This window comes from Perissodus microlepis, chromosome 3 (genome assembly GCF_051167445.1).
Source record: "Perissodus microlepis isolate ML-2025 ecotype Zambia chromosome 3, ASM5116744v1, whole genome shotgun sequence".
In the NCBI taxonomy this organism is placed as follows: Eukaryota; Metazoa; Chordata; class Actinopteri; order Cichliformes; family Cichlidae; genus Perissodus; species Perissodus microlepis.
Genome location: NC_140463.1, coordinates 12,233,644 through 12,251,056, shown reverse-complemented (window position 1 = coordinate 12,251,056; position 17,413 = coordinate 12,233,644). Strand labels below are relative to the sequence as shown.

At 39.3% G+C, this 17,413-nt stretch overlaps 1 pseudogene; it reads left to right on the top strand.

Annotated features, from left to right (window-relative positions):
• The first annotated feature begins 14,988 nt into the window (after positions 1-14,988).
• The window catches only part of LOC146389946 (uncharacterized), a 9,223-nt pseudogene continuing 6,798 nt past the window's right edge, over positions 14,989-17,413 (top strand).

The following is a 17,413-nucleotide window of genomic DNA, read 5'->3' as shown; positions in this document are numbered from 1 at the left end:
TGGAGTGGACGTTCACCACCACACCTGACAGCTCCTGGAGCATTTTTATCCACTGTTTTCAAATGACTGATAGCGAAATCTCAGTCTTGTATCATTTCTCTGATGGTGTTGAGGTACCAGAGTCTGAAAAGTTTTCAGGACGAGTCCAGAGTGACAGAGATGCCATCAGAAAAGGACAAATCAGACTTCAACTGTCCACACTCAGGACTAATGACTCTGGTCTGTACAAGTGTGAAGTGAGGGCCGATAATGGCTCTGGTTCTGCGGGTTGCAGACTCAGTGTTATTCGTAAGTTAATTTAATAGATTTTCTTTTCTGATAGTTGGTTATCTGTAACACTGGCTGCCATGTGTATTTGTGTAGACTTTTTGAAATTGATGATTTTGTAATTAATTTGTGTAATCTACATGCCAGCTACCATTATGATGATTAACAATGATTTTTTTGTTTTTCCTTGATAGCCATTGAAAAGCCTCAAACTCCACAACCATCTTTAATTCCACCTCAAGAGAGTAAAGACAGGTCTGGTCATGTTGGACTGGGAATGGGAATATCATCGTCTGTTTTGGTTGTCTGTGCTGCTCTTTGTTTTATTTTGAGAAAAAACAAAAAGAGACAAAACCTGATGTTAAATGTCCCAGAGACACAACTGATCTGCACTAACATGAAACCTTCTGGAGGACGAACTTTCCATCAAGAGTTAGTTGAACTTCAAATAAATACCTGAGTCACAAAGTCAATCAAGACTTATTCAAGTCCTAAACTAAGTCATAAACAGAATAAACAGATGTCATTATTTAGTTTTTCACTACAGGGTTAATGCACTGTAAGTCAGTGAAAAGTTTTATATAAATCCTAGTCCAGTGCGAGGAACAAACAAACACACACACACACACATACACACACACACACACACACACACACACACACACACACACACACACACACACACACTTGCTTGAGTGTCCTGCGCAGTATCTTAGCTGTTCCTAGGACTGCACTCTTCTGGACAGAGGTCTCCAATGTTGTTACTGGGATCTCCTGGAGCCAGTTGCCTAGCTTGGGAGTCACTGGGACCACCGTTACCTTCACCCTCCACATTTTCTCGTGCTTTTCTCTGAGCCCTTGGTATTTCTCAAGCTTCTCATGTTCCTTCTTTCTGATGTTGCTGTCATTCGTTTGTCATTCGGAACCACTGCATCTATCACTACAGCTGTCTTCGTAGATGGGAACGGCTGTTTGTCTACCACCACTATGTCCTGTTGGTTAGCCATCACCATTTGTCTATCTGTAACAGGAAGCCCCACAGGATCTTAGCCACCCTTGGTGGCCTCTCCCAAGGGTGGGCAGGCATAGGTGGGCAATGTATATAGATCTAACGAAATTAACATGTTTGAACAATTAGAACATTTTAACAAAATAGAATATTGTGAATAGAGATAATGGGGGTGAGGATCTTGTTTTGGCAATGATGCATTTCTTGTCCTTACATTTGTGTTTTTACAACATTAGATATTTTATGGTGTTTTGTTAAACAACAACACAAAAACATAGATAATTTTATACAAATAGAATAAAGATGGAAACATGTCCAATGTGATGCAGACGGCTTTGTGGGTGCTGATTTGATGTATTAAGTGAAACTATAATATCTTTCAAAAAGTGAAATGTCACTATTTCTGTAGAACTGATCTCCTCATTGTTTAACTTATAACACATGTCTTTAAATGTGTTACTGACACTGGACTAGCATTTATATCCACAGTGTTTCCTGATGCTACAATACAACAGTACACAATTCAACCCTATAATGCCCTTTGTATCATATTTGATACATGAATTTTTGAGACCTCTATCTCATCAACATGATCAATACTTGCCATAATTTCAAAATGTTATGGACAAAAGTCTTTTTTTTTTGTCTAAAATGAATGTTGTTGTTAACCAAAAGCTGAAAAAAATGCCTGCTGTATCAAAAGCGATACAAAAATGTATAATAAATATGTAATAAAAATGTATCAAACACAACATGATATAGCACAAAAATGTTGATTTTGTTATAAGGCTTATTAAACATCTCATTTCCAAATAAATCTGAATTTGCTGGCTAATTTTTAATGCGTTGGGTCTTAGAGTGTTAAAATACAATTCTAAATGTGATGTTACATTTTCAGGATTTCTGCTTCCGGCTGTAATAAATATACAACAAATAAAAATCATGATGACATGGTTTTAATGATTTTTTTTATGTTGTTTTAATCCCATAATTGAGAATTCAAATTAGCAATAATAATAATAAATAATAATATTAAAATGAGCAACAAACACTTTTCACTTTAACCTTTTAACAAATCAAAGATGAACTATTATCAAAACAACTAGTTCCTGTAGCATGTTTTTCAATTCATTCAAGAGCAAAAGAATAGCAGCAGTGTGTTAAGCACTGTATACTGTATACTATACACTGTTTGAAAATGTAGTAATTGGGATTAATAAGTGTCAGGGTCTGGGTTTTTTGACCAAGTGTTTTGAGTTTCCTGTGTTTTTTGTCACTCTGTATTGTGAATTATGTTCTCATTGTTGGTCTTTTGTTACTTCCTTGAGTCTATTTTCTTGTGTTCCATGCCTAGTATTTCCCTCTGTGTATTGTGGTTCTTAGAGTTTTCTGCCTTATGGTTTATGTCTCTGTGTTTCTTAGTTGCTCTGTCCATACCGTGTCCAGTTCGTGTCTCAGTGTTGTACTTCCTGTTTTACCTTGAAGGTCTGTCGCATGTGAGTGTATCCTGCTTTGCTTCCTTGTCTCGACACTTCTGATTTCTCACATCTGTGTCTCATTCCCTCGTTACTTCCCAGTGTATTTAAACCCTGTGTTTCCCTGAGTCAGTGTCGTGTCGTCCCTCTTTGCTGTGTGTTGCTTGCCCCCTGTGTTTCCTTATGAGCTTAGCTTTCCAGTGTAGTTTGGTTTTGTATGCTTTTCCCCTGCCAGCAAATAAAGCTGAGTATTTTGAGTTCATCCCTCGAGGCTAGTGATGGCCAAATGAAGCTTTCTGAAGCTTGTATTGAAAAACGGTTCATTACTCGAAGCTTTTCAGCACAGTCTCTCTGGTGACATCTGGTGGCCAAAAATATGACGAGCAGCTTGAATCCACAAAATAAAACCAACCGCTTCATTAAGATTGCCCACTCTACAGAGTGGAATTCTGTCTGATATTGGGCCGCTGTTGTGTTGCTTTGAACGTGTATTTTTGGTGGTTAAAAAAATGTATTTTATTTGTTTAATAAATAGTTTTGACCAGTAAACTCTCCTTGTTTAAACATGCACCACTGTGTGGTCTTTCTTTGCTTGTGACTTCTTGATGTTGGTAAATACAATAATTGCAAAAATACCACATTACATATAATATACATATAATAATGTACAACACATTATGGAGTATGCTTCTGCTGTGAGGTCCTGCCTCCATGCACTTATGCAATTAACCGCTAGACGGGTATATTTATAAATAATATTATATTAGGGAAATTTTCCCAGACGTATTTTTGACCTGGGGGTAGAATTGATTGTGAAATGGAAAGGGAAAATGCTTATGAACTTGTAAATTAAAAACATGATGCATTTAAGTAGCCCTTTTTCATTTTTATTTAAGAAGAGAATTTGTTCTAGTGTGCGATGGCCGAACCTGTTCCTTTTCGTGGAGATAATTTCTCCTGCCTTAAGGAAAATCCCTTCACATGGCACAGAAGAGGCTGGAGTGCAGAGAAACTGGTAGAGATGAAGTTATACAGTCTACCTGGGCCCCACTAACTATCAGATAATGAGAATAAATAAAGTCAATTGCTGCACATTTGGCAGACTAACATTTTCAGATTAATTAAACAATAAATATATATTTTTACAACATTACATGTAAAGTGTCAAGTGGAAGTTTTTCTAAAGTTATTTAATGATTTTTATATTATGGAAGCAGATTTTTGACATTTTACCTTTTTCCCGTTTTCAGATAAAATAAACACGCAAAAAACAAAAGCAAACGGCCAGAACACAAAGCTGGAAAACCCACCCGATTGACAAAAAACTACTCAAAATTCTCCCACACAACAGAACCTCCTCTATTCCTCGCTGGCTCCAAATCTCTCAGTGGAATGATCAGTGGTTCGCTATCTGTCACCATCAAAACACCACAAATCCCGCGAATGATTCACTTCCTTATAAACCATTGAATCAGATACCGAAGCAGTTAGGCTCTAAATGAAGCTTCGGACGTCACTGATCACGTGACTCTGGCCAAACGAATCAAGCTTCGACACAGTGCTTCTGAAGCAGTGTGTTGATTTTTTTGACACACGCACTGGAGCTTCAGCTTCAAGCGGGCCATCACTACTCGAGGCTAAGTGCCTGCATTTTGGGTCCAACTACTACCTGCCACACAGCGCTTCCTGACAATAAGTAACCTTTGATTGTGTTATGACCAACTGTGACAAGTTCAAACAGGGTTAATTCAGCTTGGCACTGCTAAGTGTGCCTTTCTTTCCAGCTTGGACCAACTGCTCCAAGCTGGTCAAGAAGGCTCACCAGCGCCTCTTCTTCTTGAGGACTCTGAGGAAGAACCACCTGTCCTCAGACATCCTGGTGAACTTCTATCGCTGCACTGCACCATCGAGAGCATCCTGACCAACTGTATAACAGTCTGGTACGGGAACTGCTCTGCCTCGGACCGGAAGGCGTTGCAGAGGGTCATGAAAACTGCCCAGCGCATTGCCGGAGCACCACTTCCTGCCATAAAGGACATCTACAGGAAGTGGTGTCTGAAAAGGGCTGGGAAAATCATCAAAGACCCCAGTCACCCATCACATGGACTCTTCACCCTCCTGCCCTCTGGGAGGCGCTACAGGAGCCTCCGGACTAAGACCACCAGGTACCGGAACAGCTTCTTCCACACAGCTGTCAGACTCCTGAACTCTGCCTCCTGACATCGGACCCACGTTAACACATGGACTGGACATACACACACCCACAACCACCTACACACACACAATGGACAACTGTACCCTCAAACACACAATAATAACATGGACTGAACCCCCACTCACAACCACTAGCACTTTTTATAGCCTCTGTAGAAATTATCCACATATCTCACTTATCTTAACTGCACTACTATATAGTTCTGTGTAAATAATCATTCTGTACATACGATAATTTTTAATCCTACAACTGTTTATAACTTGCATAGTTCACATTTCTGTATAGCTGTATATCTCAGATTTCTGTATAGTTTTTTTTTTTCATATTTATATCCTGTTCATAGCCTGTACATAGCTTGTACTCACTACAGCCTGTACATACTTATAGTTATAGAATATTCATAACATACTTCATACCGTGTACATTATAACATACCATAATAGACCCATTTCTGTAATATACTTACATATCTATATTATTGCTAATATATATTGTAATATATCTATATCACTAAAGCACTTCTGGATGGATGCAAACTGCATTTCGTTGCCCTGTACCTGTGCATGTGCAATGACAATAAAGTTGAATTCTATTCTATTCTATTCTTTCTCGGTGTTCATCTTTATTGCTCGGTGTACTGTCCGGCCCTTTCTTTGCCTATACAGTAAACAAACCTGGACCACAGGGGATGCACCAGGGATTCTGTTTTCTCTCCTCACCCGCCAGAAGGCAAGAAAAACCATTTGTTAGCATAGACAGTAGTGCACTTCTGGCCAACGCACCTGACAAAACTGTCAAATATCTTAACTGTTAACTGCTCTCTGACTCACTTTGGCCATAAAACTGACAACGGGACACATTTCAAAATGATGGATGTAAGACTGCTGCTCAGGAAATTATGGGGTAGTTCCAGAAAGTTATGTACAGTCATGTGAGAAAATTAGGACACCCTATGGAAGCGTTTGTATTTTAAAATATATTTGGACATATGGATATTTAATATCAATTTTAATGATACTGAGGGATACAAATAATATAACTGCTGAAAGAATTCTGCATTGAGGAGTGGGGAAAGCTTTCTTCTGATCGATGTCAGAGATTGGTAAAAGGTGTCTCACTGAAATTATAACAGCCAAAGGGGCCAATGCTAGTTATTAGCGGGTAGGGTGTCCTAACTTTTTGAATGGTAAATGGCCTGTATTTATATAGCGCTTTATTAGTCCCTAAGGACCCCAAAGCGCTTTACATATCCAGTCATCCACCCATTCGCACACACATTCACACACTGGTGATGGCAAGCTACATTGTAGCCACAGCCACCCTGGGGCGCACTGACAGAGGCGAGGCTGCCGGACACTGGCGCCACCATGCCCTCTGACCACCACCAGTAGGCAATGGGTGAAGTGTCTTGCCCAAGGACACAACGACCGAGGCTGTCCAAGCCGGGGCTCGAACCGGCAACCTTCCGATTACAAGGCGAACTCCCAACTCTTGAGCCACGATCGCCCCACATGACTTTCTCACATGACTGTATATAACGGAGGGTCTGAAATGCCCCAAGCTTTTTTTTCCAGTCTGTCATTTTGTGTGTCTTTGTGTTTGTGCTTTAAGGCTCTTCATCCTGGGGTTTGCTTCGCTTTGTTTTGCTCGCTTTCTATGTCATTTTGCTGTAAAATGCACTGTTCTGCTCTTCATATGACACAGTTTGATGAACTCTGTTCTAACAATGGTATTCTTTTCCAAAGGATCTTTTTGAGAGATTTGATTTTAATTAGATCCGAAAAGCTGGACCCACCGCACTGGTGTGATAATGTTATCATGTTGGCTTCAAAATTTGCAACCCAACCGCTGGGGGTGGCGTGGGGGGTGCAGGGTGTCATCTGACTGTTGTTATTTTCTAGGATTAAAATGTTAAGTGCCTTGAGATGACTTTTGTTGTGATTTGCTGCTATATCACTAAAATTTGATTGAACTGAATTTCACATATTTTAACAGCATTGATTTTTTAAAAAATACTTTCTCTTGTTTAAAGATAAAAAATTAAAAGCTTACAGCAGTTTTACATTTCAGACATTTTGCAGTGCAAACACCAATCCTTTCATCATTTACTGTCTTGTTAAAAAACATAATTTTCCATTTTCATTTTTTTCCACCCACCTATATCAGAATCGGCTGAAAAAAAAAAACTACAACAACTAAAAACCACGCAGAGCAACAGGGCGGGGATTAATTTTCTCATGTCCTCAGACTGTAAATGAAAAGGGCTCACATCACCGAGAGGAACGATGGAGGGAACATCTCTGCAATGTCTGTTGAGTAAGTAAAAAGCCTTGTTAAGTTACCTAAAGCTTTTTTTTTTAACAGTTTTGGTGGCTGATCGATGACCGATGAAAGAAAATGACATAAAAGACAAGTGAACCAGATTTTAAAGCAACTTTAAACCACAAAGAAGACACATTTCGGCTGTGAAGAGGAAGTGTGAGCGTCTTACCACAAAAAACAGATTGTGAAAAACGAAGTTTAGCAATTTAGTTATTTTTAAAAACGGAACAGTACAGTGAAAATACTTTCTGTGTCTTTTAGACAGTACATACAAAAACTCTACAGTATGAAAACAAAGCAGAAAGATATGAACAAAAATGAAAAATCTTGCTTGTTTAAAAATAATCCAAAAATTCCTCCCTTCCCAGATTAAGATAACAATGTTTAAGCTCTGCTTGAGTGATTACTCAGAAGCAGACAAATTAATTGTCTACATACAACATAAACAACCATCATTAATAATACATCTAATCTAAATAAAAATCTGTAACACAAAGGTAAATGTAACCCACATAGCAAAATTGGTATGGCCCAGATCTGGCCCACACAATGTTCTTACACATGGCCCACATACCGCAAAGAATGACGGCCCTTTGGTGGCCCAGATCTGGTTTTCCAGGAGGTGGCCCACACATGGGCTAGCATAAGGCCAGTTGCAGACACACTGGTCCTGTGCTGGCCCAGAACAGTTTCAGCTCTGGCCCTAGATGTCAGCCTAATGTGTACCTTAATCAAGCCATGTAATAACAACATGTGCTGGAACATAATAGTGCAAATGTAACATGACAAAACTCCATTCAGAAAGTGAATGGACTGATTCTTATGTGGCACTTTTCTACTCTCCTGGATTTCTCAAAGTACTCTATACAACATGCCACATTCACCCAACCACACACTTTCTCTAAACTGAGTGCTTCCTAACTACATTCATACACATTCACACTCTTGGCATGCAGAACGGAGAAGGCAGGGATCGAACCACTAAACTTCCAAGGAGTAGTTGACCTGCTCTACCTCCTGAGCTACCCCAGTGGAAAGCATAAGGAAAACCGCACTAGGTTTTGGATAAAGTGCACACTCACAAATCTGTCACACCTGCATTTGAAACGTTGGCTACCATAGCAGTATAGTATTGCAACATGGCATTTGGGTCTTCTAAGTAAAATAGGAATACAAATAGTGCCATCATTGCCAGACCTGGCCCACATCTGGTTGACATACCAGATAGTACAGTGGACACGTGTGACTCCTGTGATTAAAGCATCTTTCTTTCAGCTTAACGAGTGAACCGTCAGCTCGTTCAAACACACGTTAAAGTCCGTTTGGCTTGACACCACCGAACAGAGGCAGCAATATAACATAGCTAACATTAACAGTGCAGTGAATCCTGCTTGTGCCGTGATATTCAGGACTGCAAACCGAGCAGCATCACTGACTTTCAGCTTGTTGTGTTTGTGGATATATGACTGACTTTAATTATCCACAAAATCATCACATTCTCTGTAAGATTAAGGTCAGCTATTGAACAGCGTATATTTTAAAATAAAGGCTTTAAAACCAAGCTGACACTTAAAGTACAAACATCGCTAATATCACATAATTTTGCCGACATGTGGCCAACAGTAATGTTTTAATGTTCTTCATTATTAAACATTCGCACATAAATAAGTGACATAATATTCAGTACTTACTTTTGAAAGTTCACTCTTTGGCCGCTCCGCTTCCACCGTTTTTTTTTTCGGCAAAATTATCCACACCCACCACCGCGCTATGAAGTCTGGGATATGTTGGGCCACGAAGTCTACACCTCCACATCCTTAAAATTCAGGGGAATGAAGGACGCATTTGAGGGCCGCATTTAGAGCAGCCTTTGAATTGGGACAGACTTCGTCATGTCGCTGTGATGTAATTGGCCTTAAAATGCGGCCTTTGAGGCTGCAGACCCTGAATTGGGATACAGCCGTTGAGGAGGTAATTCAGCCATTTGAATTAGCTGTGCTGGATCAAGAACGCAATGTAGCTTGCCATCACCAGTGTGTGAATGTGTGTATGAATGGGTGGATGACTGGTTGTGTAAAGCGCTTTGGGGTCCTTAGGGACTAGTAAAGCGCTATACAAATACAGGCCATTTACCATTTACCATAACACATCTAAAACCTGCACGACATCCTTGGGGCCTGGAGATCCCCTGGACCAGCTTAAAATTTACATTTTACATCTTCGGATTATAAGAGGAAACCCACGCAGGCATGCCTCTGCTGCTCTTCATGCACATTTTTCCACGGACTTAAATTACATCACAGCCTGCAACATTTCAGGTGACAAAAAAGGCGTAACACATGTAACAAGCATTTTGTACCTAATAAAGTGGCCGTAAAGTAGAAACTATAATGTTCTGTTTATGATTTTGACCTTGTGTCAGTCTGAGTGAGTCCAGTTTATCACCATCTGCTGCTTTCCCTACTGCTGCTGATTTTTCCTACTTTTTTTCCTCAGTAACATTGTTCATCTTTCAAAACAAACGTTACGTTTTTAATCTTCTTTTAAATCTTAGAAACTTTGCAGAAGAAACAAATGTTTTAGTTTGACCTCTAGGTGGCAGTGTTGTCTTAGTGTTACCATAGCCACCTACAGAGGTGTGACCTTGATCAGTCATCAGCGATCCAGTCACGTTGTGCGACACAAACACTATTAAAATATGTTTCATTTGGATTTCACACTTAAGTTTTCCATCCATCCATTTGTTCCTTTTCAGGGTCGCAGGGGGTTGGAGCCTGTCCCATCTGTCTTAGGGCATAAATGGTCAATTTGTGTTTTTTTTGCTAAATACTTCAATCCTCTACACATGCAGGCAGAAACAGATCTACATGAAATATGGGCTAAGATATATCTGTAAGACAAATGGGAGATAATCATCATCACGTGGTATTTGAGATGGCATCCTGCTTCCTGACGAGTAAATTTACTGTAAAAATTATTTTCCCCTATTGTCTATGAGACTGACTAATGTGTAAAACATCAGTTTCTTTGTATATAAGTTTCAGATTATTATTTATTTGTACCACTTTGTTATTTTCCATTTTAAAGGATTCAATAACTGTCAGATAACCCAGGAAATTACATGAACGTGTCAGTGTGCAGCAGTTATTAGTTTCATTGTGTTCTCTGTTGTGAGTTGTAAAAATTTAAAGCAGAAAATATAAAAAAAAATAAAACATTTGCAGAGGTTGCCCCAGAGACAGAGAAGTGACCCTAAGCTGCAAACTGAGATTGTTCCAGTCCAGATTTATCCTCTTTCATGGGGCAGTGGTGACAGAAGTTAATGGGTACTTTGACACTGTCATGAGAACTGTGTTGCCACCATATTTGCAGAGGTTGCCCCAGAGACTCATGCCTGCACATTTTTCATGATCATGGGGGAATCCACAACCAGCTAAATAATAAAACAGCTTAGAAGCTCTTATATATGGTTACCAGAAGGCGCAGAGGTCAGAGAGGGCCTTGAAAAGAAAACATCTTTAATTGGGTGGGAGACCTACAAAGACATTGTGGTGGTGACCACTGAGCATCTGTTCTGAGCTGCACAGAGTTCCTGCTCCATCAGTGTGATGGTGGTTATCACATCATGTCAAATAACAAAACCTGCTTTATTACCGTGAACACGTGAAGTTGGACCTGTTCCTTTTTTGTGTTTCCCACATGTTAACGTTAGTGAGATGGAAGATGTGCTGGCTTTAGTTTGGATATTACACACTTTTCTTCTTAAATTTAATTCAAAGTATCAGATTTGTTCCTGTTATAGAGTGAGAGACATGGTACATCCTGGACCTTCACAGGGCTGACACAGAGAGACAAAAAACTGCACCAGAGGTAGGCAACTCCAGGCCTCAAGGGCCGACGTCCTGCTGGTTTTAGATATCACCCTGGGTCAACAGACCTGAATCAAACGATTAGTTCATTAGCAGGCCTCTGAAGAACTACAAGACATGTTGAGGAGGTCATTTAGCCATTTAAATTAGCTGTGTTGAATCAAGGACACATCTAAAACCTTGGGGCCTGGAGATCCCCTGGGCCAGCTTATTGTCTTTACATTTTACATCTTTAGATTATAAGAGGAAACCCACACACGCACGCATTTTGCTGCTCTACATGCACAGTTTCCCACGAACTTCAAATACATCACAGCCTCCAAAGTTTCAGGTGAAAAAAAAAGGCGTCAAACATGTAACAAGCATCTTATACCTAATAAAGTGGCCACAAAGTAGAAACTATAAAATTCTGTTTATATTTTTGCACTTTTGTCAGTCTGAGTGAGTCCAGTTTATCACCAGCTGCTGTTTTTTCCTACTTTTTTTCCTCAGTAACATTGTTCATCTTTCAAAACAAACGTTACGTCTTTAATCTTCTTTTGAATCTTACAAACTTTGCAGAAGAAGAAACAAAAATGTTTCAGTTTGACCTCTAGGTGGCAGTGTTGTCTTAGTGTTACCATAGCCACCTACAGAGGACTGCAGTAACAGTGTCAATATGTTGGAGCCGTAAAATAAATATGTGTGTGACTGAAAACTGACCTTGATCAGCCGCCAGCAATCCAGTCAAAGTGTGGGACACAAACACTATCCGGTCGTTAAGTCTGACGTCACTAGCCGTGTCTGGGCCTAAACTCCGCTGCAGGTCCATATATCAAACGATCACTATGGCATTACTGAGAGTTGAAAAACTGTCTAAAGTCTTTCATCTTTAATAAAATGATCAGCGTTCTGCTCTACCAGGTGTAACAATTGAGATTAACATCCAGGCATCCATGAAAACGGAATTTATGACATTTAACGGAGTTAGAAGTTAGCAGGAAGTTAGCTCACTAGCTTCTATCTAAATACAATATAGCATGTCCTGACTGCGGGGTTTTGGAAACAAATTAAAACGTACAGCTCTGCTACCACTTGCAACATAAATAAAGACAGAAAACTAAACAGCAGTGACGTTTGTAGGGTTACTGAAGTTTGGCTAGCTGGTAGATAATGATGGGCTACGTGACCGCTAGCGACACAGCTATGTTAGCATAATATAAACAAGCTATTTTTTTTCCACTCGATAAAAGTTAACGTGAGTGTTCTCGGTGGTCAGGAACAAATGTAATCACATGGCAGGATGCTGTAAAAGGACCAACCTTCAGCCAGGAGAACAACTGAGATAATCCATCCACAATACGAGGTTAGGCTGTAGTTACATCCTAAGGTTTTAAAAACTGTGATCACTGACTGTTTTAGGAACTTTTTTGAGATTAAATAGAAGAAAATACATAACATTTTTTAACACAAAAGCCATATTAAACGCAGACTACTTTAGGCCCGGAAGTAGGATTCATCACGTCATCACTTAACGACCGGATTAAAATATGTTTCATTTGGATTTCAGACTTAAGTTTTCCCAAATGTTAAAAATAAAAGAAATAAAAGACATATTACGTGAAATATATACAATTTTTGACATTGTCAAAAACACCTGTCAGTTTGCACATAAGATTTTAGTCATACTGACAATAATTTAACCCTCTTATATGGTCACTTTGTGTTTTCTTTGCTAAATACGTCAATCCTCTACACATGCAGGCATAAACATCCATTAAATATCCAGATCTTTTAAATCGCGTCTTAAAACCCACTTTTATTCCTTGGCTTTTAACCTCAGTGAGACTTAGTTTCTCTTTTAATTGAAATAGTTATTTAATGCTTTCGCTCTTCTTTTATTTGGTTTTTACTTATATCTCATGTAATTTTATTTTACAGTTCCAATGTACAGCACTTTGTGTCAGCTGTGGTTGTTTTAAAGTGCTTTATAAATAAAGTTGTTGATGATGATGATGAAGACCTACATAAAATATAGGCTAAGATATATCTGTAAGACAAATGGGAGATAATCATCATCAAGTGGTTGTCAGTGACCCATTTGAGATGTACCACCCACTTCTGTCTTCATTCAGTTCGGAGTTCATTAGCATTTCATTCACTTTAGCAGAATCCCTTTCAACCCAAATACTTTTCTCTTTTAAAATTACTCAGACTGCAGCAGTTTATTTGATCGTGTCAACAAAGAGACTCTAAATGTAAGAAGAAAAAAACGACACAATGAAGTGACCATTTTCACATTTACTTTTTATTCTTTTAGTTCAGCTTTCCAAAACAGTATTAATGCCTGAACATTCATGCAACATAATCAAAGTAAGTATCCCTTTATATTTCAGAATGCAATAACATGTTTATTTGCTTTTTACACACACAAGAAACTGTAAAACCCAAAGTGCAAACACAGATAAGAGGGATCAAAGTTCAACGCCCACTCACATCCTGGGCCATCTGACCTCAGGAAATCACATGATACGGTGGGGTTAGGTTTCACAATGAGCTCACCCCAAACCTTGGCTGATTGTGACCTACATCCGTTTTCACACCTTGGCTCATGTGATTAGGTAAAGGATCATTAGGGGGTCCATTGTTCCTCTCGGGGGAAACTCCCACTGGGCTTAAATCCAGGACTCTCCACCATGTGACCCAACTTAAAGAAGTCCAGACGCTTTTCTTTCCAAGCCAATTAGACTAGGTTGAAAAACTCTGAAAAAAAAGTCTAAAATCTGTGTGGAAAAACGGGGAAGAAAGCTGCCAAAGTCGTGTTAAAGTCTCTGGTCTGGATACCATAATAAGGTCCTCTAAACTGATGCTGAAAACCGAAAATAATATTAACTACAGTGAAACTAACACAAGTCAAAATGGAAACTGAGCAAGTCTGCTTAGACACAGTAGAGGCGAGGTGTCAAAACCGAAGCCGTAGCGCAGTCCAAAATGTTCAAATAGAGATCAAAAGTTGTGAAAAGTGTAAAATCCGTGTCCATAAAGGTGAAAGGGTAAGGAAACTAGGTTGAAAAACTGTTAAAAAGGGGGATAAAGGTGTAAAACACGTATTAGAAAGGAGAAAAAAAAAGGTTAGAAAAAGTGTAAAGTCCGTGTCCACGAACAGCGAAAAAGTTGAAAAACTCCTTTTTTGAAAATAAATAAATAAAGGGAAAACGAGGAAAAACTGTACTGAAAAGGAAAAGAGTGTAAAACACTTGTCCAAAAAGAGATAAAACATTGGAAAATGTCCTAAATGACATCAAAGTTTGAGAAAAGTGTAAGAGCTGTGTCCACAAATGTTGAAAAAGTGAAAAAAAAACTAGGCTGAAAAACTATATAAAGAAAAAAGTCGTGTCTCTGTCTCTGGTGTGGATACAATTTTAAAACATCTCCTCTAAGCTGACGCTGAAAACCAAAAATCATATTAACTACAGTGAAATGAGCAAAAGTCAAAGTGGAACCCATCTGAAAAGAATTGTGTTTAAGGGTTCAGCAGGACTAGAGAACAATACCAGAACAAGTCTGCTGAACCCCTTAAACACAGCCTCTCAGTGGGTAAAGAGTTTTCAACTTACTGTCAGAGGCTGAAGAAAAACTTGGGCACATAACAGCGGATATGTCCACACCGAAGCTGAGAGATGCGTGAAAACTTTGGTTTTCACGCAGAGGCTGCTGAAGTGTTTTCAGCTTCATGTGAGACAAAACAGACAAGCCGCTATTCCCGAAGCTGAGCGTTCCCGAGAAATTTTAGTTTATTAATGTTGCATGTGTGAGAAGCATGTATGAGACACCTCTTTGCTCTCCGCTCGAATGGCTACACTCCGAATTACGTCACTGTTCGGGGGCGTGCTCTGCGCATGCGTCCTGGCTTGCACTGCTGAAGGTGAGCTCAGCGTTTCTTCACACACAGGTGACAAAAAAGTCCCAGCTGAGTCTGGAAACAACGTCACTCTGACATGTCGAGCTCCAAACAACAAGTTCATAGTTGTGAACTGGAGCAGAGCTGATCTGGGAGAAGAATATGTGCTCTTGTACCGGGACGAGCACTTTGATACCACCAAGCAGCATCCATCTTTTAAGAAGCGGGTGGCTCTGCAGGACAGACACATGAAGGATGGAGACGTGTCTTTGATTCTGGAGAATGTGACGACTGCGGATGCTGGAACGTACGAGTGTCACGTCTTCATGGAAGAAACACGCTCGTGGGAATCTATCTGCACCTCACACCTGTTTCTGCAAGAAGATCAACCAGGAGGACTGAGAGGGGACGGAGTCAGAAGAGGACGTGCTGGACTGATAGCGAGCGCGTCACTTTGTGTTGTGCTTGTTGTTGTTGCTTTTCTGATCTACAGAAAACATGGACAGAGTCAGGATTCAGAGCGTCCTCCTGCTGAACTGCAGACTGTCTGAAATGTCTCAGAGCGTTTTGCAGATGAACTTTGAGTCTCCTGCTGCTGAGCAGAGACAGACAGCATTCAGCAACACTCCACACAGACCACTGATTTCACTCTGACACTACAGGAAGGACTTCATCATCCTGCGGGCTGACGAGTACATTTACTGTAAATATTTTTTCCCCTATTGTCTATGAGACTGACCAATAGGAGCAGAAAGTACTCAGCTGAGCCAAACTTTAAGCAGCTGTTACTGAACCCAGCCTCAGTGAGAATGAACTGTTCTGTCCAACACAAGCTTCATGTTGGAAACATCAGCAGGTCTCTTCTCTGACTCAGTCCAGCCGATTATTTGTCTTTGCAGGCTGATAATCCCGATGTTTCTACACTAATGTGTAAAACATCAGTTTCTTGGTAGAGAAGTTTCAGATTATTATTTATTTGTAGAGGATTCAATAACTGTCAGATAACCTAGGTAATGAAATGAACGTGTCAGTGTGCAACAGTTATTAGTTTCATTGTGTTCTCTGTTGTGAGTTGTAAAGATTTAAAGCAGAAAATATGGCTGTAAATTATTATTTGTGGATTATGGAATTTACCTTCAACTTAAACCCAAATGTAACTAAAGCAAAGAAGAAGAAGACTTTCACATCCTGATGTAAAAGTTGTATTTTTACATCAAATAAGAATGTGTGCGACACTTATGATGCACTTCTGCTGAGGGATGCAGCTTGAAGCTTTGATGAAACTCTTTCATTACTTGTTTAAGATTTTGTTCATGTTTTTAATTCAAAATGTAAAAGACTAAAGAGAATAAATGTGACAATCATCACCTGATTGGTCTGCTTCTGCTTCATGTGTTATTTTTTGTTGTCTTTGTTAGCACCCTTCATGCTTGGAGTGAATTTGAAAATTGTTTTCTGATTTTACAGAAAAACTGCATCAAAGCGAGCGCTCCTTGAGATATCTTAGTCTAATAATTTCATTTGTGTGATGTTCCGAATGATGTAAATGTTCTGCATGCACATTTTTCCACAAACTTCAAATACATCACAGCCTCCAAAGTTTCAGGTGACAAAAAAAGGCGTCAAACATGTAACAAGCATCATATACCTAATAAAGTGGCCACAAAGTAGAAACTATAAAATTCTGTTTATATTTTTGACCTTGTGTCAGTCTGAGTGAGTCCAGTTTATCACCAGCTGCTGTTTTTTCCTACTTTTTTTCCTCAGTAACATTGTTTATCTTTCAAAACAAACGTTACGTCTTTAACCTTTTGAATCTTACAAACTTTGCAGAAGAAGAAACAAAAATGTTTCAGTTTGACCTCTAGGTGGCAGTGTTGTCTTAGTGTTACCATAGCCACCTACAGAGGACTGCAGTAACAGTGTCAATATGTTGGAGCCGTAAAATAAATATGTGTGTGACTGAAAACTGACCTTGATCAGCCGCCAGCGATCCAGTCAAAGTGTGGGACACAAACACTATTAAAATATGTTTCATTTGGATTTCAGACTTAAGTTTTCCCAAATGTTAAAAATAAAAGAAATAAAAGACATATTAAGTGAAATATATACAATTTTTGACATTGTCAGAAACACCTGTCAGTTTGCGCATAAGATTTTAGTCACACTGACAATAATTTAACCCTCTTATATCGTCACTTTGTGTTTTCTTTGCTAAATACTTCAATCCTCTACACATGCAGGCATAAACATCCATTAAAGATCCAGACCTACATGAAATATAGGCTAAGATATATCTGTAAGACAAATGGGAGATAATCATCACGTGGTTGTCAGTGACCCATCATGACTCATGCTTTCGGGCAGATTGAGATA